Source organism: Hemitrygon akajei, chromosome 29 (assembly GCF_048418815.1).
Source record: "Hemitrygon akajei chromosome 29, sHemAka1.3, whole genome shotgun sequence".
Lineage (NCBI taxonomy): Eukaryota > Metazoa > Chordata > Chondrichthyes > Myliobatiformes > Dasyatidae > Hemitrygon > Hemitrygon akajei.
Genome location: NC_133152.1, coordinates 48,016,980 through 48,044,584, shown reverse-complemented (window position 1 = coordinate 48,044,584; position 27,605 = coordinate 48,016,980). Strand labels below are relative to the sequence as shown.

The window sequence follows — 27,605 nt, the reverse complement described above, 5'->3', positions numbered from 1 at the left end:
CCGGAGGGAGTGACAGGGGTAGCCAGAATGGGCAAAAAACAAATAGTATTTTTTCTATGTAATGCAATGTACTGCTGCCACAAACCAATGAATTTCACCGCACACAACAGTGGGACTAAATCTGATTCTGTGCTGGACAGGAAGGTTGAATCACAAACCAGCGCTGTGGATGTGCTGACATCACCACCTGGTGACAGATGGAGGTACTGCAGCCTCAGGTAGCACTACCCTGGAGTGAAGCCTTTCTGCAAGTGATCACTACAGTCCCACTGCCCTCTCTTTTTGCCTTATAGTGCGAAAACTGTGCCATCCACCGACTCCCCTATGATTCTCAATTACACAGGAGATGCGGGGAGCCACATGGGCCAACTGGGACTCACTTCGATAGGAGTCTGAGTTGGAGTTGACCAGGTGGGATGAAGGCCTGGCTTCCACACTGTAGAACATTACCACTGAGACAGTGAACCCTCCAAACTCACACACTGCTGGGATGTGGGCTGGAACAGGAACACAACCTCTCCCTGTAAAACCCTCAAAGTCTCTGTAACTCCTCCCCCTCTCTGTAAACCCCTATCCATTTCATTAACCCTTTTGTGTACCCTACACCCCTCAATGTCTGTAAGACTGTATGGAATTGACACCCTTTCCCGTCTCTATAAACCCCCTCCTTCCAATAACCCCCCCCCCCAGTTTCTGTAACTACCTCTCACCCCCTACACCTCCTCCCAATCTCTATAACCCTCTCTGGCCCAGACACTTCACTCTGGCTCTTTAACGCCTTCCAATCCCCTAGACATCAGCCCATTTCTGTAATCCACACCTGTACCTACACCACTCTGCATTTCTGTAGCCACATCTGGCCCCTAAACCCCTTCCTGTCTCTGTAAACCCCTTCATCCCCTAAACCCTCCCTGCCTATGTAAACCCTCAAGCTCCTAGACATCTCCTTGTCCCAATAACCCCCTCTGGCCCTCGCACTCGTCCCTGTCTCTGTGATGCCCCTCTGGCATCTGCGCACCCTCCCCATCTCTTTAAACTCTTCTCGTCCCTACACTGTAAACTGCTCCGGCCCCCTACACACTCTGTCTCTGAAACCCTCGCTGGTCCCTACACCCCTCACCATCTCAGTGACCCCACTAGTTCCTACACCCCAAGAGCCAGAAAGGCTGGCTCTGTTCTAGGATTCAAACTAGCCACACTGGAGGCTGTGGTAGGACAAAAGACCCAATGGAAAATCCTGGCAATTCTGGACAATGTTTCTCACCCTCTGCATGAACACTTGTTGTCACAGAGTGTTCTAAAGAGCACTGTATGAGGTCATTAGGAGTCAACCTACAGCCATGGAATTGATGACAGTTTGAAGTAACTTACGGTACTTTTTTATTTCTTACTTCTCTTCTAATATTTGTATATCTGTGCAATTGTAATGTTACTGTGACACCGTGATTTCCTTTAGGACCAATAAAGTATCTATCTACCTTTATATCTTTATCACCCAATCCGGCCTCTATAGTCACTAAAACCCTGCTTGTCTCTGGCCTCGACTCCCCTCCTGGCTCCTTACACAATTCCCCCTCCACCCTCTGCAGCGCTCACTGGCTCTGTAACCCATGCCAGACCCTCATCCTGCTCCATTACGAGAATCACATCTGTTCCCCAACATCCCTGCCCATCTCTGAAACCTCCTGCCCTTCCTCTCTCTGTAACCACCTTTGGCCCCTACATCCCTCCCCATCTCTGTATCGCCCACAAGCCCCTACACATCTCCCCACCTCTATAACCCCTAAACCCCTACACACCTCCCTGCCTCTGTAAACTCCTCCCTCCAATAACCCTACCCGTCTCCAGAACCCATGCCGGCATAAACACCCCACCCTGTCTCTTCCATCCCCTACACCTCTCCCCTATCTGTGACTCCCTTTGGCCCCCACATCCAGCCCCATCTGTGTAAGCCCCTCCGACACCTACACCCTTCCCCATCTATGTAAACCATCTGCCCCCAAAACCCCTTCCTGACTCTAACCACCTCAGGCCTCTAATCTTCTCCTTGTCTATAAAAACTCCACAGACCCTTACTCAGCTCTCCCTCTCTGAAAACCCCTCGGTCCCTACACCCCTCCCCGTCTCTATAACCCCACTCTGGCCCCTACAACTCTTCCCATCTCTGTAACCATTGTCTGGCACAGACAGCCCTCCCAGTCTTTCTGACCACCACTAGCTCCTAAACCCCTACGTTTCTGATACAGCCTCTGGCTCCTACACCTTTATCTGTCTCTGTAAAACCCTCTCTCCCCTACACCTTTCCCTGTCTCTGTAAAACCCTCTCTCCCCTACACCCGTCCCTGTCTCTGCAAAACCCTCTCTCCCCTACACCTTTCCCTGTCTCTGTAAAACCCTCTCTCCCCTTACACCCGTCCCTGTCTCTGTAAAACCCTCTCTCCCCTACACCTTTCCCTGTCTCTGTAAAACCCTCTCTCCCCTACACCCGTCCCTGTCTCTGCAAAACCCTCTCTCCCCTACACCCTTCCCTGTTTCTGTAGCCTGCTCTAGTCCCTACATTCCTCCCCATCTCTCTACCTCCAAATCCCTGTCTCTGTAACCCCCTCAGGCCCCTTCAACCCTCCACACCTCTGTAACCCCACCCCTCAGGCCCCTTCAACCCTCCACACCCTCTGTAACCCCCTCAGGCCCCTTCAACCCTCCCCACCTCTGTAACCCCCTCAGGCCCCTTCAACCCCCCACACCTCTGTAACCCCCTCAGGCCCCTTCAACCCTCCACACCTCTGTAATCCCCTCAGGCCCCTTCAACCCTCCACACCTCTGTAACCCCCTCAGGCCCCTTCAACCCTCCCCACCTCTGTAACCCCCTCAGGTTCCTTCAACCCTCCCCACCTCTGTAACCCCCTCAGGCCCCTTCAACCCTCCACACCTCTGTAACCCCCTCAGGTCCCTTCAACCCTCCCTACCTCTGTAACCCCATCAGGCCCCTTCAACCCTCCCCACCTCTGTAACCCTCTCCACGCTCTGACATCACTCTCCTTCTCGATAACTCCCTCCAGTCTCTATACCCCTTCTGTAACACCCTCCGGACCCCTACCATCCTCCCTGTCTCTGTAAACACCCTGCCCCTGACAGCCCTCCCAGATGGGGCAGCTGTGAAATCTGAGCCACACCTCCCTGTCTTAGCACAGAAAGAGCCCAGAAATGCATCAGGGTCATCAGCCAGCTCTTCCCCGTCATCCCCTCCCTCCCTCTCAGCCCGGAGTGGACGCTGTTACCTGGACGGTTTGTCGGTCGGGCAGTCCGCTGTACACCGAGATTTGCGGCACAGGCTGTCGGAGCGCTGGCGCTGCTGCAGACCGGGTCACTCTCCATCCTGTCCGTGGCGCTACACTGACCACTGCCACCTGGGCCCTCTACACGGTGCACCTGCAACGAGAGGGGAAGGTTCAGCCCACGGTCAACACGGACCCACCCACCGAGACTCCGTGCTCCACCCTCCCTCCACTGACCCCCCCCCCCCGAGACTCCGTGCTCCACCCTCCCTCCACTGACCCTCCCCCCGAGACCCAACCCACCCTCCCCCCACTGACCCCCCCGAGACTCCGTGCTCCACCCTCCCACCACTGACCCCCCCGAGACTCCGTGCTCCACCCTCCCTCCACTGACCCCCCCGAGACTCCGTGCTCCACCCTCCCTCCACTGACCCCCCCCGAGACTCCGTGCTCCACCCTCCCTCCACTGACCGCCCCCCCGAGACTCCGTGCTCCCTCCCTCCCTCCACTGACCCCCCCCGAGACTCCGTGCTCCCTCCCTCCCTCCCTCCACTGACCCCCCCGAGACTCCGTGCTCCACCCTCCCACCACTGACCCCCCGAGACTCCGTGCTCCCTCACACCACTGACCCCCCGAGACCCAACCCACCTGCCCCCACTGACCCCCCCGAGACTCCGTGCTCCCTCCCTCCCTCCACTGACCCCCCCCGAGACTCCGTGCTCCACCCTCCCTCCACTGACCCCCCCGAGACTCCGTGCTCCACCCTCCCTCCACTGACCCCCCCTGAGACTCCGTGCTCCACCCTCCCTCCACTGACCCCCCCGAGACTCCGTGTTCCCTCCCTCCCTCCACTGACCCCCCCGAGACTCCGTGCTCCACCCTCCCTCCACTGACCCCCCCGAGACTCCGTGCTCCACCCTCCCTCCACTGACCGCCCCCCCGAGACTCCGTGCTCCACCCTCCCACCACTGACCCCCCGAGACTCCGTGCTCCCTCCGTCCACTGACCCCCCCGAGACTCCGTGCTCCCTCCGTCCACTGACCCCCCCGAGACTCCGTGCTCCTCCCTCCCTCCCACCACTGACCCCCCGAGACTCCGTGCTCCCTCCCTCCACTGACCCCCCCGAGACTCCGTGCTCCACCCTCCCTCCACAGACCCCCCCGAGACTCCGTGCTCACTCCCTCCCTCCACAGACCCCCCCGAGACTCCGTGCTCACTCCCTCCCTCCACTGACCCCCCCCCCCCCGAGACTCCGTGCTCCACCCTCCCTCCACTGACCCCCCCCCGAGACTCCGTGCTCCACCCTCCCACCACTGACCACCCGAGACTCCGTGCTCCCTCCCTCCCTCCACTGACCCCCCCGAGACTCCGTGCTCCTCCCTCCCTCCACTGACCCCCCCCCCGAGACTCCGTGCTCCACCCTCCCACCACTGACCCCCCCCGAGACTCCGTGCTCCCTCCCTCCCTCCACTGACCCCCCCGAGACTCCGTGCTCCTCCCTCCCTCCACTGACCCCCCCCCGAGACTCCGTGCTCCACCCTCCCACCACTGACCCCCCCGAGACTCCGTGCCCCCTCCCTCCCTCGCACTGACCGCCCCCCCGAGACTCCGTGCTCCACCCTCCCTCCCTCCACTGACCGCCCCCCCGAGACTCCGTGCTCCACCCTCCCACCACTGACCACCCGAGACTCCGTGCTCCCTCCCTCCACTGACCCCCCCCGAGACTCCGTGCTCCTCCCTCCCTCCACTGACCCCCCCCCGAGACTCCGTGCTCCACCCTCCCACCACTGACCCCCCCCGAGACTCCGTGCTCCCTCCCTCCCTCCACTGACCCCCCCGAGACTCCGTGCTCCTCCCTCCCTCCACTGACCCCCCCCCGAGACTCCGTGCTCCACCCTCCCACCACTGACCCCCCGAGACTCCGTGCTCCCTCCCTCCCTCCACTGATCCTCCCCCCCCGAGACACCGTGCTCCTCCCTCCCTCCACTGACCCCCCCCGAGACTCCGTGCTCCATCCTCCCTCCACTGACCCCCCCCCGAGACTCCGTGCTCCTCCCTCCCTCCACTGACCCCCCCCCGAGACTCCGTGCTCCACCCTCCCACCACTGACCCCCCCGAGACTCCGTGCTCCCTCCCTCCTTCCACTGACCCCCCCCGAGACTCCGTGCTCCACCCTCCCTCCACTGACCCCCCGAGACTCCGTGCTCCCTCCCTCCACTGACCCCCCCCCGAGACTCCGTGCTCCACCCTCCCTCCACTGACCCCCCGAGACTCCGTGCTCCCTCCCTCCACTGACCCCCCCCCGAGACTCCGTGCTCCCTCCCTCCACTGACCGCCCCCCCGAGACTCCGTGCTCCACCCTCCCACCACTGACCCCCCCGAGACTCCGTGCTCCCTCCCTCCCTCCACTGACCCCCCCGAGACTCCGTGCTCCTCCCTCCCTCCACTGACCCCCCCCCGAGACTCCGTTCTCCACCCTCCCACCACTGACCCCCCCGAGACTCCGTGCTCCCTCCCTCCACTGACCCCCCCGAGACTCCGTGCTCCTCCCTCCCTCCACTGACCCCCCCCCCGAGACTCCGTGCTCCCTCCCTCCCTCCCTCCACTGACCCCCCCCGAGACTCCGTGCTCCACCCTCCCACCACTGACCCCCCGAGACTCCGTGCTCCCTCCCCTCCCTCCACTGACTCCCCCCGAGACTCCGTGCTCCTCCCTCCCTCCACTGACCCCCCCCCCCGAGACTCCGTTCTCCACCCTCCCACCACTGACCCCCCGAGACTCCGTGCTCCCTCCCTCCCTCCACTGACCCCCCCGAGACTCCGTGCTCCTCCCTCCCTCCACTGACCCCCCCCCCGAGACTCCGTTCTCCACCCTCCCACCACTGACCCCCCCGAGACTCCGTGCTCCCTCCCTCCACTGACCCCCCCGAGACTCCGTGCTCCTCCCTCCCTCCACTGACCCCCCCCCCCCCCGAGACTCCGTGCTCCACCCTCCCACCACTGACCCCCCGAGACTCCGTGCTCCTCCCTCCCTCCACTGACCCCCCCCGAGTCTCCGTGCTCCACCCTCCCTCCACTGACCCCCCCGAGACTCCGTGCTCCACCCTCCCTCCACTGATCCTCCCCCCCGAGACTCCGTGCTCCTCCCTACCTCCACTGACCCCCCCGAGACTCCGTGCTCCCTCCCTCCCTCCACTGATCCTCCCCCCCGAGACTCCGTGCTCCACCCTCCCTCCACTGACCCCCCTCCCGAGACTCCGTGCTCCACCCTCCCACCACTGACCCCCCCGAGACTCCGTGCTCCATCCTCCCTCCACTGACCCCCCCGAGACTCCGTGCTCCTCCCTCCCTCCACTGACCCCCCCCCGAGACTCCGTGCTCCACCCTCCCACCACTGACCCCCCCGAGACTCCGTGCTCCCTCCCTCCCTCGACTGACCCCCCCGAGACTCCGTGCTCCCACCCTCCCTCCACTGACCCCCCCCGAGACTCCGTGCTCCCTCCCTCCCTCCACTGACCCCCCCCCGAGACTCCGTGCTCCACCCTCCCTCCCACTGACCCCCCCCCGAGACTCCGTGCTCCACCCTCCCTCCACTGACCCCCCCCCGAGACTCCGTGCTCCCTCCCTCCCTCCACTGACCCCCCCGAGACTCCGTGCTCCACCCTCCCTCCACTGACCCCCCCGAGACTCCGTGCTTCACTCTCCCTCCACTGACCCCCCCCGAGACTCCGTGCTCCACCCTCCCTCCCTCCACTGACCCCCCCCCGAGACTCCGTGCTCCACCCTCCCACCACTGACCCCCCGAGACTCCGTGCTCCCTCCCTCCCTCCACTGACTCCCCCGAGACTCCGTGCTCCACCCTCCCTACACTGACCCCCCCCGAGACTCCGTGCTCCACCCTCCCTCCACTGACCCCCCCCGAGACTCCGTGCTCCACCCTCCCTCCACAGACCCCCCCGAGACTCCGTGCTCCACCCTCCCTCCACTGACCCCCCCCGAGACTCCGTGCTCCACCCTCCCTCCACTGACCCCCCCCGAGACTCCGTGCTCCACCCTCCCTCCACTGACCCCCCGAGACTCCGTGCTCCACCCTCCCTCCACTGACCCCCCCCGAGACTCCGTGCTCCACCCTCCCCCTATTGACCCCCCCGAGACTCCGTGCTCCACCCTCCCTCCACTGACCCCCCCCTGAGACTCTGTGCTCCACCCTCCCTCCACTGACCCCCCCGAGACTCCGTGCTCCCTCCCTCCCTCCACTGACCCCCCCTGAGACTCCGTGCTCCCTCCCTCCCTCCACTGACCCCCCCTGAGACTCCGTGCTCCCTCCCTCCCCTCCACTGACCCCCCCCGAGACTCCGTGCTCCGCCCTCCCTCCACTGACCCCCCCGAGACTCCGTGCTCCACCCTCCCCCCACTGACCCCCCCGAGACTCCGTGCTCCCTCCCTCCCTCCACTGACCCCCCCGAGACTCCGTGCTCCACCCTCCCTCCACTGACCCCCCCGAGACTCCGTGCTCCACCCTCCCCCCACTGACCCCCCCGAGACTCCGTGCTCACTCCCTCCCTCCACTGACCCCCCCCGAGACTCCGTGCTCCACCCTCCCTCCCTCCACTGACCCCCCCCGAGACTCCGTGCTCCACCCTCCCTCCACTGACCCCCCGAGACTCCGTGCTCCACCCTCCCCCCACTGACCCCCCCGAGACTCCGTGCTCCCTCCCTCCCTCCCCCCACTGACCCCCCCAGAGACTCCGTGCTCCACCCTCCCCCCACTGACCCCCCCCGAGACTCCGTGCTCCGCCCTCCCACCACTGACCCCCCCGAGACTCCGTGCTCCGCCCTCCCTCCACTGACTCCCCCGAGACTCCGTGCTCCACCCTCCCTCCACTGACCCCCCGAGACTCCGTGCTCCAACCTCCCACCACTGACCCCCCCCAGACTCCGTGCTCCAACCTCCCTCCACTGACCCCCCCAGACTCCGTGCTCCACCCTCCCACCACTGACCCCCCCGAGACTCCGTGCTCCACCCTCCCTCCACTGACCCCCCCCGAGACTCCGTGCTCCACCCTCCCACCACTGACCCCCCCGAGACTCCGTGCTCCAACCTCCCACCACTGACCCCCCCCCTGAGACTCCGTGCTCCACCCTCCCTCCACTGACCCCCCCGAGACTCCGTGCTCCACCCTCCCTCCCTCCACTGACCCCCCCCGAGACTCCGTGCTCCACCCTCCCCCCACTGACCCCCCCCGAGACTCCGTGCTCCACCCTCCCACCACTGACCCCCCCGAGACTCCGTGCTCCACCCTCCCACCACTGACCCCCCCCGAGACTCCGTGCTCCACCCCTCCCTCCCTCCACTGACCCCCCCTGAGACTCCGTGCTCCACCCTCCCACCACTGACCCCCCCCGAGACTCCGTGCTCCACCCTCCCTCCACTGACTCCCCCCGAGACTCCGTGCTCCCTCCCTCCCTCCACTGACCCCCCCGAGACTCCGTGCTTCACCCTCCCTCCACTGACTCCCCCGAGACTCCATGCTCCCTCCCTCCCACCACTGACCCCCCCGAGACTCCATGCTCCACCCTCCCTCCCTCCACTGACCCCCCCGAGACTCCATGCTCCCGCCCTCCCACCACTGACCCCCCCGAGACTCCGTGCTCCACCCTCCCTCCCTCCACTGACCCCCCTGAGACTCCGTGCTCCCTCCCTCCCTCCACTGACCCCCCGAGACCCAACCCACCCCCGAGACCTCCGTGCTCCACCCTCTGCCCACTGACCCCCCCGAGACTCCGTGCTCCTCCCTCCCTCCACTGACCCCCCCCGAGACTCCGTGCTCCCTCCCTCCCTCCACTGACCCCCCGAGACTCCGTGCTCCGCCCTCCCTCCACTGACCCCCCCGAGACCCAACCCACCCCCGAGACTCCGTGCTCCACCCTCTGTCCACTGACCCCCCCGAGACTCCGTGCTCCTCCTTCCCTCCACTGACCCCCCCCGAGACTCCGTGCTCCCTCCCTCCCCCCACTGACACCCCCCCCGAGACTCCATGCTCCCTCCCTCCCTCCACTGACTCCCCCGAGACTCCATGCTCCCTCCCTCCCTCCACTGACCCCCCCCCCGAGACTCTGTGCTTCACCCTCTGTCCACTGACACCCCCCCGAGATTCCATGCTCCACCCTCCCACCACTGACCCCCCCGAGACCCAACCCACCTCCCCAGTCTCCGTGCTCCACCCTCTGTCCATTGACCCCCCCCCCCCCCCCCCCGAGACCCAACCCAGGTCTGCACATGGCTGCACTGAGCACCAATGTATCTGCAGAACTGAGGGTGTGTGGAAGTGGCCCCCGGGGCACCGACCACCTGCCAACCTCAGAGACCTGGGTTCAACCCTGAACTCCGGCAGTCTGTGGGTAATCTGCATGTTCTCTCTAACCCCCCCACCGTTTCTGTCTACATTCGGCCTGCTGGATCAATTAAAAATGTGCAGGAGGAACTCAGTGGGGTCAGGCAACATTTGTGGGGGAAAGAAACTATTGAATTTGTGGGTTAAAGTGCTGTGTGATTCCCCCAGTGTGTGAGGAAGGGTATTGATAAGAATTTGGGGAGCATATATCAATTGGGATCGGAGCAACACAGTGAATTCTGGTTAATTGGTTCATCAGCTAATTGTGGCTACTACTTATTTGGGATAACTTTTCAAGAACAAGAACTAATCGAGAAAATAGCCAGGACTTCCTAAGTTTATTTGGGACACTGTGCCACTTAATTGGGACAGGAGAATGGTGCCGAACAGTTTCTAATTGGCATTAGTCACTTGAGTGATCGTTAGACACTGCACCGTGTTTAGAGTGAACAGTTTTTAAATAGCATCAACTCCGTCAGTCTGTCTTCAAAAACCAGTGATTTCTGTCCTGGATTGTAAGCAGCAGGACAATTCAGAACTGCTTCACTCTTTTAAGCATTCAGGTTTGGAGATGCCAGAAACAGATGGGAGTGAAAATGAAACGATTTCACAACTTCAACAAGTTAGGAACTACGAAGAATTTGAAGGTATCGATAATCATCTTGAATATTACAATGAAAATGAAGATTTGGAGGGATGAAATCATCGAAACCATTGCATGAAGGCAGTCTGTACTGATTTTGTTTATTTACAGTCAATCAAAAGAACACAGCACTGGAACTCACTGGATGAATTTCTCCATCGATAACCATGAGAAACTAATACAGTTTTATAGTACTGTAGTAGTGTCAGTAGTATTCTAATTTGTTCTGTATTTCATTTAAATATGTAATTTGTAACTCAGTTAAACAGTAGCTTGTCTTGATTTGTCCCTTTTCAGTTATTTCCACGAAACTTCAGCTAACTGGGGCAAAATCTACTGGTCCCAATGTGCCCCATCTAACTGGAATCCACTGTATACATGGGTGCCTGATGGTTTTTATGGACTCGAGTTGTCTGTTTCTGTGACAGGGGAGTGCCTGCAATGTTATTTATGGACATCGGGTGGCAGTAGAACTCCACGGAGCAGCCACACCAGGGCTACCTCCATCACTGCTCCCTCCTCTGTGTCCCTTCCCGTCAGGAACGGGAGTCCTCCAGGTCTGACCAGGGGTCACAGTGTCATACAGCGAGGAAGCACAGCATTCAGCCCATGAAGTGGGGAGCCAAGGTAGAGTAGCAGTCAGCGTGACACTATTACAGCTCAAGTGTCAGAGTTCAGAGTTCAATTCCAGCGCTGTCTGTAAGGAGTTTGTACGTTTCTGTTTGAGAGCGTGCGAGATTCCTCTGCATTCTCCAGTTTCCTCCCACATTCCAAAGACCTATTGGCCGGTAGGCTAATTGGTCATTGTACATTGTCCTTGTTGTGTCTGAGGGGCCTGTTCTGCAATGTAAATCCATCTATACTGACCCTTCAGTATGGATCCCATCATGCAGCACTCAAAGTTTGCCGTTCAAAGAAAATTTATTATCCAAGTACATATGCAGTATTTATCTATTTACTGAGAACAGGCCCTTTCACCCAACAACCCTCCAATTAATCCTAATCACAATGACCGATTAAACTCTGGTACGTCTTTGGGCTGCGGGAGGAGAGCAGAGCACTTGGGGAAACCCACGCGGTCATGGGGAAAACGTACAAACTCCTTACAGGCAGCGCTGGGAATTGAACCCAGGTTGCCCGTACTGTAAAGCATTGTGCTAACCACTACACCATTGTGCCACTCTTCAAAATATATCTCTGAGACATTGTAGGCATTCACAGTGAAACAAAGGAACATAAAAGGATCAATGAAAATCTGCACACACACAAAGTCTGGCAAATAACAAACTGTAAGGAAATAAATCACACTGACAACCACGGCCTGGAGGCTTCCAGTGCTCACCTGGAGGCTTCTTCAACACTGTCAGACAGTCTGTTTCCTGGCTATGTATTTCAGACATTCGCCACTCCCCTCAGAACCTCGTCTCCCTTCCCCTGAATCAACACTCACACGTTCTATTCACCTTTCACTGGGGGAGGTTCCAGCACTTTATCTCATCTGTACCCCTCGCCTCTTAACTTCCTCTGCTCTAGGGGCAAGAGGCAGGTTCTCCTCCATCCCAGGTAATTAATCCCCTCTTACCTTCCTCTGCTCTAGGGGCAAGAGGCAGGTTCTCCTCCATCCCAGGTAACTCCCTATTGAATCTCCTCTGCAGTCGCATCAACATCAAGGCAGCGATATTTCACTCGGAGTCTGAGGATCCTTGATGTGTCACCGAAGACTCCCATAAATTTCCACAGAGGTACCGTGGAGAGATGTACAGTGGTTGTGTCACTATCTAGTATGGAGGGGCCACTGCACTGGATCCAAGTAAGCTAACGGAAATTGCAAACTTAGCCAGCTCCATCATGGACACTAACCCCCCCAGCAACCAGGACATCTACAAAAGGCGATGTCTCGAAAAAGCAGCATCCATCATTAAGGATCTCCATACCCAGGACGTGCCCTCTTCTCATTGCTACCATCAAGGAGGTGGTACACACACTCAACGGTTCAGGAACAGCTTCTTCCCCTCTGCCATCAAACTTCTGAATGGACAATGAACCCATGAACACCACCTCACTATTTTTGCAACACTTATTTAATTTTCTGTGATCTATATTTGTTACTAGTATGTTTTGCATTGTACTGCCGCTGCAAAAATTTCATGACAGATGCCAGTGATTTTGATTCTACTCCTCGTCTTGTTACGTGGGCAACAGCTGGCTCTCCAAATCGTACTGCCCTGGCTTGCGTATCACATAGACAGCTGGGACACAACAGACACAGTCAATCCCGACCAATGGAGTGCCTCACATGTACTGCAATGCTCCAAAACAACACATCTCACAACAGATGCCGGAGATATTACACCTGATTCTGATTTACCTCTACAGATATCCCCTTCCTAGAGTGGTGACCAAACTTCACGCCATATTCCAACCAAGGATACACCAGGATTTTATACTTGGGAGAATGAGTGGGGATCTCATAGGAACATTCCAAATGTTAAAAGACCTGAACAAATCAGATATGGCAAAGTTATTTCCCATGATAGGGGATTCTAGGACAAGAGGGCACGATTTCAGGATTGACGAACATCCATTTAGAACTGAGATGCAGAGAAATTACTTAGTCAGAGGGTGGTAAATCTGTGGAATCTGTTGCCACGAGCAGCTGTGGAGGCCAAGTCATTGGGTGTATTTAAGATGGAGATAGATAGGTTGCTGATTAGCCAGGGCATCAAAGGGCATGGGGTGAAAGCAGGGGAGTGGGGATGACTGGAAGAATTGGATCAGTCCATGGTTCAATGGGCCCAGTGGCCTACTTCTGCTCCTATATCTTATGGTCTAAATCTAGAGCACAACTACTCTTATACTCAGTGCCCTGACTAATGAAGACAACATTTATTTCCCTTTTCCACATTATCTCCTGCCGCCTCCTTTGCAGGACCTGTAGACTTGTATACCAAGGTCCCTCTGCTGGTCATTTCTCCCCAGGACACTATCCAAAGCTGTGGTCAAAGGTACGTTCTGTGAATTGGCGCTATTGCAGGGTGGGAGACTTTTGAAAAGGAGTGAGTTTTATCTGAGCCAATAAAAAGAAGGGAGGTTTAAGTGGAGTGGCCTGGGGTGGTGGTAGGCGCAGACCTATTTGGGATTTTTAAGTGATGCATGAATGTGAGGGTAGAGACATTGTGAAAGCAAAGCAGATTAGTGTTGTTACCCGTTTGATTGTTGGCGCGTGGCCAAGTGGTTAAGGCATTTGTCTAGTTATCTGAAGGTCGCTAGTTTGAGCCTTGGCTGAGGCTTGTGTGTGTGTCCTTGAGCAAGGCACTTAACCACACATTGCTCTGCGACGACACCGGTGCCAAGCTGTATGGGTCCTAATGCCCTTCCCTTGGACAACATCGGTGGCGTGGAGAGGGGAGACTTGCAGCTTGGGCAACTGCCGGTCTCCCATAAAAAAAACTTTCCCAGGCGTAAATCCATGGTCTATCGAGGCTAATGGAGGCCTACACACACACACCATTTAATCACAAACAAGAGAAAATCTGCAGATGTTGGAAATTCAAACAACACACACAAAATGCTGGAGGAACTCAGCAGGCCAGGCAGCATCTATGGAAAAACGTACAGAATCAACATTTTGGGCTGAAACCCTTCGGCAGGACTGAAGAAAAAAAGATGAGGAGTAGAGTTAAAAGGTGGGGAGGAAGGGGAGAGAGAAAAACACAAGGTGAGAGGTGAAACCGGGAGGGGAAAGGGTGAAGTAAAGAGCTGGGAAGTTGATTGATGAAAGAGACACAGGGCTGGAGAAGGGGGAGTCTGATCAGAGAGAACAGAAGGCCATGGAAAAAAGAAAAGGGGGGGAGGAGCACCAGAGGGAGGCGATGGACAGGCAAGGAGATAAGGTGAGAGAGGGGAAAGGGGATGGAAATGGTGAAGGGGATGGCATGACCAGATGTTCAAGAAATTGATGTTCATGCCATCAGGTTGGAGGCTACCTAGACGGAAAACAAGGTGTGTGTGGCTCATCGCTTCTTCTGGCAGACGTGCTCAGTGAAACGGTCTCCCAATCTACGTCGGGTCTCACCAGTATACAGGAGGCCACACCAGGAGCACCGGACACAGTGTATGACCCCAACAGACTCACATATGAAGTGTTGCCTCACCTGCAAGGACTGTTTGGGGCCCTTAGTGAGGGAGGAGGTGTAGGGGCAGGTGTAGTACTTGTTCTGTTTGCAAGGAGACGTGCCAGGAGGGAGATCAATGGGGAGGGATCAATGGACAAGGGAGCTGCACGGGGAGTGATCTTTGGAGAAAGCAGGAAGTGGCGGGGGGGCTAAGAGGAGGGGAAGATGTGCTTGGTGGTGGGATGGAGCTTATCAGCCACGGTTGGCAGCTCACTTAGGAGAAGGAGAACTCTGATCGCAAACCTCCACTGCCTTGAGGGTATACTCACTCATGAGGATGGCTCAAGAGTAAATCCTGAGGAAAAACCCAGAGCTGGAGTCCCTAAGGGTGCCCTACATTGAGTTTCTGTGACCCCACTGGTGCCAAACTGTATCGGTCTCTGCCATTCCTCTGGGTGGAGAGGGGCAGCCTGCCACATGGGCAACAGCTTGCTCTCCACATTGCACTGCTCAGACTTGTGTACAGCTGGCATCCAACACCTGTGGCCAACCCTGACCTCCAGGACGTTCCATTTGTCAGGATCACACTCCCTCTCCAGTTTCTCAATCCATTTCCCCAGCACATGGACGTCACCCCCGAGTCCCCAGACTGCCATCCACCCTGGTTCCCGGACTGTGAGTGTCCCTACCCACTGGTCCACCCTGTTTCACTCCAGTTAGGGTGCACCCTGCCCCTATCTCTGGTCCCAGAGGCCACAGCCAGGATCTGGAATATGGTTCAGACGCTCGGACAGGGAAGCTTAGAGAGATATGGGTCAAACACAACCTGCCTGGCTGCATGACGATGAGGTACGGAAGCTGCAAGGCATTATACCACCGGTCCCTACAGTAATATCAGCCGAGAAGACCTGGGTCTCCCTCCCACCACTTGTGGCTCTTAGATGGAGTGTTGTAGACAAAGGGCCTGAAACATTGTCGAGGATCTCTACCACTCATCCCTCTGACCCACTACTGTCAGGAGCATCAGGACCAGGACTGCCACACCGGGTAACAGCTTCTTCCCTCAGGCCGTGAGGCTAATGAACACCCTGTCACCAGGACATCGAGCTGTTTAATCTTTACCTGTGCTGCGTACATGCATTTTGAATTATATGTTTTATTAACTTATTTATGGTATTATTTTGGTTTATGTACTGTGTGTGATGTACGTTCTGAGGGTGCACTGTGATCTAGAGGAACATTGTTTCTGGTTGTATAAATGTACAGTCAGATGACAATAAACTTGAAGCTGGATGTGAACCTTGGCTGGCATGGGGAGGTCGTTGAACCCCTGACAGTGCAGCTTTCCCTCAGTCCTGCATTGAGGCACGATCCTGGATTCCTGCATTCAGACCTCCGGAGTGACTGCTCTGTACAGAGTCTGTCATCACCCCCCTCACACTGCCCCCGGGGCAGACACAGACAACTCATCATCTCACTGGAACTTGAATAATATCGTTTTTATCTTCATCATTTACTTAAAAATTCTGTTCCAAGGAGGTCCTACACAGCTTTGTCTTTGATACCAACAGCATCCTGGCCATGGTCTCTTCTCACTGCTGCCATCAGGACTCACAGTAGCAGCTTCAGGAAGAATTACTACCCCTCAGACCTCAGGCTCTTCAACCAGAGGGGATAACTTCACTCACCCCAACACTCAACTGTTCCCAGAGACTACTGACTCGCTTTCAAGGCCTCTACGGCTCCTGTTCTCAATATTATTCATTACTTATTTATCTATTATTATTAGTTTGCTTCTCTTTTAGTATTTGCACAATTTGTTGTACAGGCAGTCCCCGGGTTACGTACGAGTTCCGTTCCTGAGTCCGTCTTTAAGTCGGATTTGTACGCAAGTCGGAACAAGTACATCCAGTATTATTTAGCGTCAGTTAGTCAAACATTTGTCTTAGTATATAGTATATATCTTACCTTTCTATGCATATAAAACACTTAAGAAACGTATGTATTCCAATAACTAAACCACTGCTTTGCTTAGTAATAATTGTAGCTTTCATCGGGGCAGGGCCTTTCACATGCTCCATTACTCTCACTTTATCCGTTATCCTTTAAAATTGTTCCGATCATTGACCGACTGTAGCCTAACGGTTTTCCAATGACCGATGGCATTTCACTGCTTTTCAAACGCTTTATTATTTCCATTTTATTTTCAATTGCAATCGCTTCCCGTCAATGGAACAGAAACACTGCGGGCGGCGGGTCCCAACCTGCGCCGGCTCCCGAGGTCCGCTGGGTCCTAAAGATCACAGCACTGAATTCCCCAGGTCCTAAACTGCACCGCACTGACAGGTTAAATGGGACAAGTGGGAGCCGTGCTGGATTTGGGCATTTGATCCGCCACGATATTCCGCATGGGAATTTAAACTGGAGGTGGCAATGTTTTTTTACGAGGTCGAGTTGCGAGATCGACATCAACCTGGCACGGATGGTACGGGAGTCACTGGATTGACATCAACCTGGCACGGGAGTGGTCTGTCACTGGATCAAACTCGGGAACCTCCGTGTTCCAGCCCGGCGCTGATCTCACTGCACCACCAGCCAACCAGAACGGTGGGGGGGGGGGGGGGGGGGGGGGGAGGGGGGGTCAGGGTGAATCTTACTAAGAAACATTTAAGCCAAATACAAAGTTAAACACTCGACAGTGTCAACGGCAATGACTTAAAATGGCAGACAGCGTTCTCCTTCCTCGGTTCGTAACTGTGAGTTGTCCGTAAGTCGGACGCTCGTAACTCAGGGACAACCTGTATCTTGCACACTGGTCAGTCTTTGATCGTGTGTAGTTCTTCATTGATTCTATTGTGCTCTTTACTGTGAATGCCCACCAGGAAACAAATCTCAGGGTTGTACATGGTGACATAAATGTACCTGGATAATGAATTTACTTCGAATTTTTATCGGTGTTTCATTTGTAAAGGAGAGATTTTCCAAATGGTCCTGTTTTTAAGTCAAATCTTTCCCTACCGGCAATGTCAGGGCCCTGCACAGCCAAAGCAGAAACAGAGGACAACTGGTTTCAATTAAGGTTCCACATGCAGATTGGACTCCGTCAGATGGCGACGGTGTAGCAGGAGCGCGTGTGGGGTCTGTGGTTCCACTGACCTCTCCCCTTCCCCCCAGCTCAAAGCTAGCTACCCCGAGCCTGCATGACCCCTCCTGCCTCCAATTACCTGAGCACAGATTCAGGATTGCTTAAAGTCATTTCCAGCGTACAGGTGTAAAGGAAAATGAAATAATTGTTACTCCAAATCCAAGGCAGCACAATAAAACAGAGTAAGATAAGGAACACAGTAATAAAAACACTGTAAATATAAATACATAAGATAGCTTATATATATAGATTGATTGTATGTCCATAAAGTGACACTAGGCACAGGAGTGTCTGTACATAAGGTGACTGACAGGAAATGATGAAGTAGTTAGTGGTTGGGGGTGTGGAGAGTGGGGTAGTGGGTGGAGGTGTTGATCAGCCTTACTGCTTGGGGAAAGTGACTGTTTTTGAGTCTGGTGGTCCTGGTGTGGATGCTACGTAGCCTCGTCCCTGATGGGAGTGGGACAAACAGTCCATGAGCAGGGTGGGTGGGATCGTTCAAAATGTTACTGGCCTTTTCCGGCACCTTTTCTGTGGAGGTGTCCTTGCTGGCAGGTAGGCTGGTGCCTGTGGTACATTGGGCAGGTTTGAGTTCCTATTGTAGAGCCTTGTCTCCAGCACAATGCCGTTTCTGTTCCAAGCAGTGACGCAGTTTGCTAGGATGCTTTCTACTGTAGAATGATGTGAGAATAGATGTGCAAAGTCCAGCACTCTTCAGAAAGCAGAGGCGGTGCTGAACTTTCCTGATTGTGTAAGATATGATTTGGGACCATGAGAGATGGTGTGTGACATACACTCTACAAAGACACCTATCCCACACTTTGGGCTTCACCTCCCAGCAGAGCCCTTACACTGTTCCTAATGTTCTTAAATGAGTTTTATCGATTAAAGATTAGCTTTATTTGTCATGTGTATATCAAAAGATACAGCGAAATATGTCAAATCAATCAGTGAGGATTGTGCTGGGCAGACAGCAAACTTTGCCATGGTTTCTGCACCAATGTAGCATGTCCACGACTTACTCACCCTAACCCGTACGTCTTTGTCCACAACTTACTCACCCTAACCCGTACGTCTTTGTCCACAACTTACTCACCCGAACCCGTACGTCTTTGTCCACAACTTACTCACTCTAACCCGTACGTCTTTGTCCACAACTTACTCACCCTAACCCGTACGTCTTTGACCACAACTTACTCACCCTAACCCGTACGTCTTTGTCCACGACTTACTCACCCTAACCCGTACGTCTTTGTCCACGACTTACTCACCCTAACCCGTACGTCTTTGTCCACAACTCACTCACCCTAACCCGTACGTCTTTGTCCACAACTCACTCACCCTAACCCGTACGTCTTTGTCCACAACTTACTCACCCTAACCCGTACGTCTTTGTCCACGACTTACTCACCCTAACCCGTACGTCTTTGTCCACAACTCACTCACTCTAACCCGTACGTCTTTGTCCACAACTTACTCACCCTAACCCGTACGTCTTTGTCCACAACTTACTCACACTAACCCGTACGTCTTTGTCCACAACTTACTCACTCTAACCCGTACGTCTTTGTCCACAACTTACTCACCCTAACCCGTACGTCTTTGTCCACAACTTACTCACTCTAACCCGTACGTCTTTGTCCACAACTTACTCACCCTAACCCGTACGTCTTTGTCCACAACTTACTCACCCTAACCCGTACGTCTTTGTCCACAACTTACTCACTCTAACCCGTACGTCTTTGTCCACAACTTACTCACCCTAACCCGTACGTCTTTGTCCACAACTTACTCACCCTAACCCGTACGTCTTTGTCCACAACTTACTCACTCTAACCCGTACGTCTTTGTCCACAACTTACTCACCCTAACCCGTACGTCTTTGTCCACAACTTACTCACCCTAACCCGTACGTCTTTGTCCACAACTTACTCACCCTAACCCGTACGTCTTTGTCCACAACTTACTCACTCTAACCCGTACGTCTTTGTCCACAACTTACTCACTCTAACCCGTACGTCTTTGTCCACAACTTACTCACCCTAACCCGTACGTCTTTGTCCACAACTTACTCACCCGAACCCGTACGTCTTTGTCCACAACTTACTCACCCTAACCCGTACGTCTTTGTCCACAACTTACTCACACTAACCCGTACGTCTTTGTCCACAACTTACTCACCCGAACCCGTACGTCTTTGTCCACAACTTACTCACCCGAACCCGTACGTCTTTGTCCACAACTTACTCACCCTAACCCGTACGTCTTTGTCCACAACTTACTCACCCTAACCCGTACGTCTTTGTCCACAACTTACTCACCCGAACCCGTACGTCTTTGTCCACAACTTACTCACCCTAACCCGTACGTCTTTGTCCACAACTTACTCACCCTAACCCGTACGTCTTTGTCCACAACTTACTCACCCTAACCCGTACGTCTTTGTCCACAACTTACTCACCCTAACCCGTACGTCTTTGTCCACAACTTACTCACTCTAACCCGTACGTCTTTGTCCACAACTTACACACCCGAACCCGTACGTCTTTGTCCACAACTTACTCACCCTAACCCGTACGTCTTTGTCCACAACTTACTCACTCTAACCCGTACGTCTTTGTCCACAACTTACTCACCCTAACCCGTACGTCTTTGACCACAACTTACTCACCCTAACCCGTACGTCTTTGTCCACAACTTACTCACCCTAACCCGTACGTCTTTGTCCACAACTTACTCACCGGAACCCGTACGTCTTTGTCCACAACTTACACACCGGAACCCGTACGTCTTTGTCCACAACTTACTCACCCTAACCCGTACGTCTTTGTCCACAACTTACTCACCCGAACCCGTACGTCTTTGTCCACAACTTACTCACCCTAACCCGTACGTCTTTGTCCACAACTTACTCACCCGAACCCCGTACGTCTTTGTCCACAACTTACTCACCCGAACCCGTACGTCTTTGTCCACAACTTACTCACCCTAACCCGTACGTCTTTGTCCACAACTTACACACCTGAACCCGTACGTCTTTGTCCACAACTTACTCACCGGAACCCGTACGTCTTTGTCCACAACTTACACACCGGAACCCGTACGTCTTTGTCCACAACTTACTCACCCGAACCCGTACGTCTTTGTCCACAACTTACTCACCCGAACCCGTACGTCTTTGTCCACAACTTACTCACACTAACCCGTACGTCTTTGTCCACAACTTACTCACCCTAACCCGTACGTCTTTGTCCACAACTTACTCACCCGAACCCGTACGTCTTTGTCCACAACTTACTCACTCTAACCCGTACGTCTTTGTCCACAACTTACTCACTCTAACCCGTACGTCTTTGTCCACAACTTACTCACCCTAACCCGTACGTCTTTGTCCACAACTTACTCACTCTAACCCGTACGTCTTTGTCCACAACTTACTCACCCTAACCCGTACGTCTTTGTCCACGACTTACTCACCCGAACCCGTACGTCTTTGTCCACAACTTACTCACCCTAACCCGTACGTCTTTGTCCACGACTTACTCACTCTAACCCGTACGTCTTTGTCCACAACTTACTCACCCTAACCCGTACGTCTTTGTCCACAACTTACTCACTCTAACCCGTACGTCTTTGTCCACAACTTACTCACCCGAACCCGTACGTCTTTGTCCACAACTTACTCACCCTAACCCGTACGTCTTTGTCCACAACTTACTCACCCGAACCCGTACGTCTTTGTCCACAACTTACTCACCCGAACCCGTACGTCTTTGTCCACAACTTACTCACCCGAACCCGTACGTCTTTGTCCACAACTTACTCACCCGAACCCGTACGTCTTTGTCCACAACTTACTCACCCGAACCCGTACGTCTTTGTCCACAACTTACTCACCCTAACCTGTACGTCTTTGTCCACAACTTACTCACCTGAACCCGTACGTCTTTGTCCACAACTTACTCACCCGAACCCGTACGTCTTTGTCCACAACTTACTCACCCGAACCCGTACGTCTTTGTCCACAACTTACTCACCCTAACCCGTACGTCTTTGTCCACAACTTACTCACCCGAACCCGTACGTCTTTGTCCACAACTTACTCACCCTAACCCGTACGTCTTTGTCCACAACTTACTCACACTAACCCGTACGTCTTTGTCCACAACTTACTCACCCTAACCCGTACGTCTTTGTCCACAACTTACTCACACTAACCCGTACGTCTTTGTCCACAACTTACTCACACTAACCCGTACGTCTTTGTCCACAACTTACACACCCGAACCCGTACGTCTTTGTCCACAACTTACTCACCCGAACCCGTACGTCTTTGTCCACAACTTACTCACCCTAACCCGTACGTCTTTGTCCACAACTTACTCACCCGAACCCGTACGTCTTTGTCCACAACTTACTCACCCTAACCCGTACGTCTTTGTCCACAACTTGCTCACACTAACCCGTACGTCTTTGTCCACAACTTACTCACCGGAACCCGTACGTCTTTGTCCACAACTTACTCACCCTAACCCGTACGTCTTTGTCCACAACTTACTCACCCTAACCCGTACGTCTTTGTCCACAACTTACTCACCCTAACCCGTACGTCTTTGTCCACAACTTACTCACCCTAACCCGTACGTCTTTGTCCACAACTTACTCACTCTAACCCGTACGTCTTTGTCCACAACTTACTCACCCTAACCCGTACGTCTTTGTCCACAACTTACTCACCCTAACCCGTACGTCTTTGTCCACAACTTACTCACCCTAACCCGTACGTCTTTGTCCACAACTTACTCACCCTAACCCGTACGTCTTTGTCCACAACTTACTCACCCTAACCCGTACGTCTTTGTCCACAACTTACTCACCCTAACCCGTACGTCTTTGTCCACAACTTACTCACCCTAACCCGTACGTCTTTGTCCACAACTTACTCACACTAACCCGTACGTCTTTGTCCACAACTTACTCACCGGAACCCGTACGTCTTTGACCACAACTTACTCACCCTAACCCGTACGTCTTTGTCCACAACTTACTCACCCTAACCCGTACGTCTTTGTCCACAACTTACTCACACTAACCCGTACGTCTTTGTCCACAACTTACTCACCGGAACCCGTACGTCTTTGTCCACAACTTACTCACCCTAACCCGTACGTCTTTGTCCACAACTTACTCACACTAACCCGTACGTCTTTGTCCACAACTTACTCACCCTAACCCGTACGTCTTTGTCCACAACTTACTCACCCAAACCCGTACGTCTTTGTCCACAACTTACTCACCCTAACCCGTACGTCCTTGTCCACAACTTACTCACCCAAATCCGTACGTCTTTGCCCACAACTTACTCACCCGAACCCGTACGTCTTTGTCCACAACTTACTCACCCTAACCCGTACGTCCTTGTCCACAACTTACTCACCCAAATCCGTACGTCTTTGTCCACAACTTACTCACCCTAACCCGTACGTCTTTGTCCACAACTTACTCACTCTAACCCGTACGTCTTTGTCCACAACTTACTCACCCTAACCCGTACGTCTTTGACCACAACTTACTCACCCTAACCCGTACGTCTTTGTCCACAACTTACTCACCCTAACCCGTACGTCTTTGTCCACAACTTACTCACCGGAACCCGTACGTCTTTGTCCACAACTTACACACCGGAACCCGTACGTCTTTGTCCACAACTTACTCACCCTAACCCGTACGTCTTTGTCCACAACTTACTCACCCGAACCCGTACGTCTTTGTCCACAACTTACTCCCCCTAACCCGTACGTCTTTGTCCACAACTTACTCACCCGAACCCGTACGTCTTTGTCCACAACTTACTCACCCGAACCCGTACGTCTTTGTCCACAACTTACTCACCCTAACCCGTACGTCTTTGTCCACAACTTACACACCTGAACCCGTACGTCTTTGTCCACAACTTACTCACCGGAACCCGTACGTCTTTGTCCACAACTTACACACCGGAACCCGTACGTCTTTGTCCACAACTTACTCACCCGAACCCGTACGTCTTTGTCCACAACTTACTCACCCGAACCCGTACGTCTTTGTCCACAACTTACTCACACTAACCCGTACGTCTTTGTCCACAACTTACTCACCCTAACCCGTACGTCTTTGTCCACAACTTACTCACCCGAACCCGTACGTCTTTGTCCACAACTTACTCACCCTAACCCGTACGTCTTTGTCCACAACTTACTCACCCTAACCCGTACGTCTTTGTCCACAACTTACTCACCCGAACCCGTACGTCTTTGTCCACAACTTACTCACCCGAACCCGTACGTCTTTGTCCACAACTCACTCACCCGAACCCGTACGTATTTGACCACAACTTACTCACCGGAACCCGTACGTCTTTGTCCACAACTCACTCACCCTAACCTGTACGTCTTTGTCCACAACTTACTCACCTGAACCCGTACGTCTTGGTCCACAACTTACTCACCCTAACCCGTACGTCTTGGTCCACAACTTACTCACCCTAACCCGTACGTCTTGGTCCACAACTTACTCACCCTAACCCGTACGTCTTGGTCCACAACTTACTCACCCTAACCCGTACGTCTTTGTCCACAACTTACTCACCCGAACCCGTACGTCTTTGTCCACAACTTACTCACCCGAACCCGTACGTCTTTGTCCACAACTTACTCACCCTAACCCGTACGTCTTTGTCCACAACTTACTCACACTAATCCGTACGTCTTTGTCCACAACTTACTCACCCTAACCCGTACGTCTTTGTCCACAACTTACTCACCCGAACCCGTACGTCTTTGTCCACAACTTACTCACCCTAACCCGTACGTCTTTGTCCACAACTTACTCACCCTAACCCGTACGTCTTTGTCCACAACTTACTCACCCTAACCCGTACGTCTTTGTCCAGAACTTACTCACCCTAACCCGTACGTCTTTGTCCACAACTTACTCACCTGAACCCGTACGTCTTTGTCCACAACTTACTCACCTGAACCCGTACGTCTTGGTCCACAACTTACTCACCCTAACCCGTACGTCTTTGTCCACAACTTACTCACCCTAACCCGTACGTCTTTGTCCACAACTTACTCACTCTAACCCGTACGTCTTTGTCCACAACTTACTCACCCTAACCCGTACGTCTTTGTCCACAACTTACTCACCCTAACCCGTACGTCTTTGTCCACAACTTACTCACCCTAACCCGTACGTCTTTGTCCACAACTTACTCACCCGAACCCGTACGTTTTTGTCCACAACTTACTCACCCTAACCCGTACGTCTTTGTCCACAACTTACTCACCCGAACCCGTACGTCTTTGTCCACAACTTACTCACTCTAACCCGTACGTCTTTGTCCACAACTTACTCACCCTAACCCGTACGTCTTGGTCCACAACTTACTCACCCTAACCCGTACATCTTTGTCCACAACTGACTCACCCTAACCCGTACGTCTTTGTCCACAACTTACTCACTCTAACCCGTACGTCTTTGTCCACAACTTACTCACTCTAACCCGTACGTCTTTGTCCACAACTTACTCACTCTAACCCGTACGTCTTTGTCCACAACTTACTCACCCTAACCCGTACGTCTTTGTCCACAACTTACTCACTCTAACCCGTACGTCTTTGTCCACAACTTACTCACCCTAACCCGTACGTCTTTGTCCACAACTTACTCACCCGAACCAGTACGTCTTTGTCCACAACTTACTCACTCTAACCCGTACGTCTTTGTCCACAACTTACACACCCGAACCCGTACGTCTTTGTCCACAACTTACACACCCGAACCCGTACGTCTTTGTCCACAACTTACTCACCCGAACCCGTACGTCTTTGTCCACCACTTACTCACTCGAACCAGTACGTCTTTGTCCACAACTTACTCACCCGAACCAGTACGTCTTTGTCCACAACTTACTCACTCTAACCCGTACGTCTTTGTCCACAACTTACACACCCGAACCCGTACGTCTTTGTCCACAACTTACACACCCGAACCCGTACGTCTTTGTCCACAACTTACTCACCCGAACCCGTACGTCTTTGTCCACAACTTACTCACTCTAACCCGTACGTCTTTAGCCACAAGTTACTCACCCGAACCCGTACGTCTTTGTCCACAACTTACTCACCCTAACCCGTACGTCTTTGTCCACAACTTACTCACTCTACCCCGTACGTCTTTGTCCACAACTTACTCACTCTAACCCGTACGTCTTTGTCCACAACTTACTCACCCGAACCCGTACGTCTTTAGCCACAACTTACTCACCCTAACCCATACGTCTTTGTCCACAACTTACTCACCCTAACCCGTACGTCTTTGTCCACAACTTACTCACCCGAACCCGTACGTCTTTGTCCACAACTTACTCACCCTAACCCGTACGTCTTTGTCCACAACTTACTCACCCTAACCCGTACGTCTTTGTCCACAACTTACTCACCTGAACCCGTACGTCTTTGTCCACAACTTACACACCCGAACCCGTACGTCTTTGTCCACAACTTACTCACCCGAACCCGTACGTCTTTGTCCACAACTTACTCACCCTAACCCGTACGTCTTTGTCCACAACTTACTCACCCGAACCAGTACGTCTTTGTCCACAACTTACTCACTCTAACCCGTACGTCTTTGTCCACAACTTACACACCCGAACCCGTACGTCTTTGTCCACAACTTACACACCCGAACCCGTACGTCTTTGTCCACAACTTACTCACCCGAACCCGTACGTCTTTGTCCACAACTTACTCACTCTAACCCGTACGTCTTTAGCCACAAGTTACTCACCCGAACCCGTACGTCTTTGTCCACAACTTACTCACCCTAACCCGTACGTCTTTGTCCACAACTTACTCACTCTACCCCGTACGTCTTTGTCCACAACTTACTCACTCTAACCCGTACGTCTTTGTCCACAACTTACTCACCCGAACCCGTACGTCTTTAGCCACAACTTACTCACCCTAACCCGTACGTCTTTGTCCACAACTTACTCACCCTAACCCGTACGTCTTTGTCCACAACTTACTCACCCTAACCCGTACGTCTTTGTCCACAACTTACTCACCCGAACCCGTACGTCTTTGTCCACAACTTACTCACCCTAACCCGTACGTCTTTGTCCACAACTTACTCACCCTAACCCGTACGTCTTTGTCCACAACTTACTCACCCTAAACCGTATGTCTTTGTCCACAACTTACTCACCTGAACCCGTACGTCTTTGTCCACAACTTACTCACTCTAACCCGTACGTCTTTGTCCACAACTTACTCACCCTAAACCGTACGTCTTTGTCCACAACTTACTCACCTGAACCCGTACGTCTTTGTCCACAACTTACTCACTCTAACCCGTACGTCTTTGTCCACAACTTACTCACCCTAACCCGTACGTCTTTGTCCACAACTTACTCACCCTAACCCGTACGTCTTTGTCCACAACTTACTCACCCTAACCCGTACGTCTTTGTCCACAACTTACTCATCCTAACCCGTATGTCTTTAGCCACAACTATCTAACCCGAACCCGTACGTCTTTGAAACGTGGGCGGAAACCAGAGCACTTGAAGAAAACTGACACAGTCGTGGGGAGAACGTACGGACCCTTTACTGACAGCAGTGGGAATCGAACTCTGATCTTTCAGCTGTAAAACATTAAGCTAATTGCTACACTACATGCCGGCGTTGTGTTGCTGGGAATAGAAATCACACAAAGTCAAGAGCCAACAAAAGAGCATTTGTCCAGCTGCCAATCCCAAGATGTTATTCTAACCTCCTCTCAAATTCTCTCTGGGTTTTCCCTCTCCGTGAAAGCAGAGAGCTTTCTGTAGCAGCTGGCCCAGCGACATGTAGGGAACCCGCTGAACTTCACCCAGCAGTGACAGTAACTAGTAACCAGTAACCAGCAGTTCACCCAGCTTAGGGAGGAGCGCTTGAAAGTTAGGGGTAAGTTCAGAGGAGATGTGAAGGACAAGTTTTTTTGTTAC

The 27,605-nt window shown here is 53.9% G+C and overlaps 1 protein-coding gene across 17 annotated transcripts in view; it reads right to left on the bottom strand.

The window, feature by feature from the left end:
- Window positions 1-27,605, bottom strand: part of LOC140718497 (polyhomeotic-like protein 2) — a 257,941-nt gene that overhangs the window by 135,421 nt on the left and 94,915 nt on the right. For all 17 annotated transcript variants that reach the window (XR_012096706.1, XR_012096703.1, XR_012096702.1 and 14 more), the window contains one exon: window positions 3,279-3,429. The gene's annotated coding sequence lies outside the window, so the exon portion shown is untranslated. The remainder of the gene's footprint in view (window positions 1-3,278; window positions 3,430-27,605) is intronic.